We start from the raw sequence: 4,504 nt of genomic DNA, 5'->3' as shown, positions 1-4,504 counted from the left end.
CAGTTCATATAGAAATCAGAACAACAGCCTAACAAAAGTTGAATGTGGCATTGATCAGTGTTTTATATATTGCAAATGGACCAAATGGCTGTGTCATTTGGGGAAAAAAAACTTGTACTGATGGACCCAGAGAACAGTTTTGGGGAAGCTACATTGCACCCATAGCTTTTTAAACTACCAATTACTTCATACTGGAATAAGTTGAGCCACAGCTCAACGCTCCCCTGGGAAGAAATTTTAAGCTACATCAAAAAAGTAGTTCAAACTAAGACCAAAAAAAATATCAAATTGACAATGTACAGGTGATACAAAATTATAACAAAATATAGGAGCTAATACAAAAAAGTCACATGCACAGGGCTCATCAGTGTTAGTGTTTCACTAACAAATGTCAATAAAAATCCATGTGTGCAAGTGGGTAAAATGATCTGAGTTACTTTGGTTCTCCATTTGTAAAGACCGGGAGCATCTTATCAGAACTCGAGAGATCAGTCAGTGAGATCAGTGGATCAGAAAATGTGGTTATAGCGTTTATGGCTTTTCCTCTCTGTTACATCGGTCTACCTTGACCACACACAGTGGACAGCAGCTGAGTGGCCTCAGTGAAGAGAGGGAGGTGGATGTGAAGTATTACTTAAGTAATACTTCACATAAAACCTATGCCTATACTGTATGTGCAGTAAACCTCTGCATAGAAAAGCAATCATAAGTGTTGCCCACAGTTTCCATCCACTGCTGTGTTAGCGAAGTATGTCAGGCTAATGGTTAACTGTTTAGATGTGGCTGTGTTCTGAGATCAGCCCAGTGGAGTGGACTGCACCGTCGTCAGCCCTGTCTCTGCTGCCAGGAGATGGCTGTGCACTACATCGGGGGCAGTATGGAGCAAACTGCTGATTGGTCCACCAGAACAAAGAGACACAAAAACACACTAAAGGTATGTTCACAATATTGCGGAAGAATGAGGGTCTTGCACTATGCATTCCACACTGGACGCATCAGAAACTCAAGTAGAAATTCCTGGGGTGGCGCTGGACAAAATGACACTTTCATAGCTACAATGCTAATGTTACTAAAAGTAGATCACTACATTTTAGAGGCTCCAAGTAGTTTTTAAACCACAGTATCTTGGTAGTGGCACTTAGGTGCTGATTTTTTTCTACTTACCTGATCCCAATATGAAAGTCATATCTTTTTGTACAGTTTGGGCAATTAAAAAACACATGTAGGCTAACTAGTTTCATGTCAGTTCAAGCAGTGATCAACAGTGATGGGCTGCGCACACAAAGATCAGCACAACTGGGGTCAAAGTTCAACAAATTTGAACTTTCAGCTCACCTCTGCTCCATGCTGTGCACCGCCATGCATAGCCTGTGCAGAGCACCACATACGCAGCTGCGATGGGCACACAAAGTCTGTTTTTCTGCTATAATGTGAACACACCATAAGAGAAGCCAGATAAAGGTGAGATTTGTGCTTTATTAAAAGTATTTTCAAACATAGTGGTCTACTTTTACAAGAGAAAAGACTTCAATGATGGTGATTAACTGGTTAGTTTTGCATAAGGGCATTCACTTTGTTTGCCCATCTCTGTGCACCGCTGTCTCCCGACACTTTCTGGGAGATGCATCCGAGACTATCACAAACAGGGCTATGTGGCCGTCATCTCCCTCACTTCTGGCTCACTCCACTAGTTAGTGCTTTATTCACAAGCATTCACCATTTATATGTTCGTACCTTTGTCATTAAACACTGAGACAGCTACATTCAGCTGTGGAACAAATACTCAGATCCTTTTACTTAAATAAAAGTAGCAGTACAACAGTGTAAAAATACTCTCTTACAAGTAAAAGTCCTGCATTCAAAATATTACTTAAGTAAAAGTACAGGTATTAGCATCAAAACACACTTTGAGTACTAACAATAAAAATACTCATTATGCAGAATGTCAAATTTCATTTTAGTGTATATGATATTATTGGATTATAATTACAGACGCATTACTGTGTACACTGATCAGGAATGACATTATGACCACTGGCAGGTGAAGTGACCTGGAATCGAGCCAGGGTTGCTGCGGCCACAACGCAAAGTACTCACCACTATACGATTACGGCTCCTCACTTGTTGCCCAGTCAGGTTGCTGTGATGGGTTTTGATAGTTGTGGCTGAGAATTACTGAAGGGTTCAGACATGTTTTTGTCCATTTCGAATCTTCATTTGCCTGTAATATGGCTCGTTTCTACCACAAATGCATTTTGATAAGGCTGTATTTTAAAGTAACAGGCTTCACAATTTGCATGACTGTAGTGAAGGATTCAGAAGTGTTTTGTTCCATTCTCAAGGGCTATTTATCTATTTTTTTGGCCCATTTCAGATGGAAAAGAGTGGACTAGCATTATTGATATACACCGATCAGCCATAACATTCTGACCACTGGCAGGTGAAGTGAATAACACTGACTATCTGTTACAGTGGCATCTGTCAATGTGTGGGGTATATTAGGCAGAAAGTGAACATTCAGTCCTCAAAGTTGATGTTTTGGAAGCAGAAAAAATGGGCAAGTGTAAGGATGAGTGACTCTGACAAGGGCCAAACTGTGATGGTGAGATGACTGGGTCAGAGCATCTCCCACACTGCAGGTCTTGGTGGGTGTTCTTGGTCTGCAGTGGTCAGTACCTACCAACAGTGTCTAAGGAAGGACAAATGGTGAACTGGAGACAGGGCCATGGACACCCAAGGCTCACTGATGATGAGGTTGATCTACTGTAAATTAAACTTTTAACTTCCATTTGTACTTTTCAAAAGATTAAAATTTATTTGAATCTTTGTTAAAATGGTTGAAAATGAGAAACACTGTCCACTGGTCTCTATGAAGAGAAAGAGTCAGGGGCTGTAGTGGTGATATCACACCTAGAGTGGTGAGGCTGTTGAATTGGTCTAAAAAATTCTCTCTAACTCGTCCTCACGACCACAGTTTTCATTCCTTTTACATAAGTTATTCACTGAATTGTAGACACACCTGTGCTCTTCCTGACAGTGGAACTGTGGAACCAAATGGATTCACAGAAGATGCACAGTGAGCTGCAGAGAGACATGAGCGCCAACCAACTGCCACACTGACTCCTATGTAAACAGTATTAGGCAGGTGGTCATAATGTTATGCATGATTGGTGTATACTCGAGATGAAATATGACAGCTCAGTCTTCTTCATCGGTGTACATCACATTTATTGTTGCAGCTGGTAAAGGGGAAGCTAGTTTTAACTACGTGAAAGGGAGTGATGTTTCCTCTAATTGGTGGGACTTCATGGTAAGTTTTAAAAAAACATGTTGCGTGTCTGTTAATGCCTTGTTTCTGTACCATTAAAGAGAATTGTTGTAAGGCTGTAGAAATTAATATGTCTGTATTATGCCAGTTAAAATATGAGGTTTCTCACTTACCCGCTTTGTTTGGAGTGTCACAAATCTCTTTTTATCAGTACATATACTGTACTGTACCATTGTTTCCCTATCTATGTTGCAGTTTGTCCTGTTGTCCACTTTCGACACACCACCGGCAGCAGGGGGTGGGTGTGTTCACAAACTATCCTCTCATTTTTAGAAAGAGGCTCTTTAGTTTTATTGTACTGAAATAATAACAGACTATTTGGAGTTATAAGGAGTGCCAAGATAATCTAGGGGTACCCAAGATTAAACATTAAATGGCTGAAAATGAGCCAAATGAGCAGGCCATTGGCACTTTAAGTACAGTACTTGAGTAAATGTACTTAGTTACTGTCCACCACAGGCTAAAATTGAACTATCAGACAGAACGAGCTACTGCAAAATGTAGTTTAACTACTAGTTTAATTACATGTAGTTCACTGCTCTCCAACACTGCCAGAAAAGTGTCTGTCTGCAGCACCCCCTCAGCTCTGTGAAATGTTTTTACATTGTTCAGCTCGTTGTTTTGGGTTTTCAAACTGCAAATTTACTGTTCGTGTTTACTCTCACTACTCCAATGCAACTAACTTTTTTTTTTTTTACTAAAAATGCTCTGATAAACCCACAGTACACTATCTGCTCTACATAGTTAGCAACTAGTTTATGAACACAGTAGGACATTAGCAGTTAAAGTTGTAGATACTTTATCAGGAGCTGGTGAAGACCAACAGAGAGCTACAAGTTAATAGTGGGACCTACTCAGGGGCGCCGCTAGCAGTTTTGGGCCCTATGAAAAAATTTGAAGTTGGGCCCACACCTCACCCAAAGCTAGTCTCTGTGGGCCCCCAAAGTTCGTGGGCCCTTAGAATCGTACTAACTCCCCCCCCCCCAACGGCGCCCGTGGACCTACTCATTAGATTGCTGGACACATGACTGTAAATAAACGCTAACACTGCTCTGTGTCTGCTGTGGGGGCGCACCTAACAGTTGTTTTCATCATTGATTGATAAGTATTTTTACAATTAATAATTTGTACAAAATTTAAAAAGTAAGTAAGTAAATAAATACAACTTTTAAAATA

This window comes from Monopterus albus, unplaced genomic scaffold, assembly GCF_001952655.1.
Source record: "Monopterus albus unplaced genomic scaffold, M_albus_1.0 scaffold291.1, whole genome shotgun sequence".
Taxonomy (NCBI): domain Eukaryota; kingdom Metazoa; phylum Chordata; class Actinopteri; order Synbranchiformes; family Synbranchidae; genus Monopterus; species Monopterus albus.
This window is presented reverse-complemented; position numbering follows the sequence as displayed.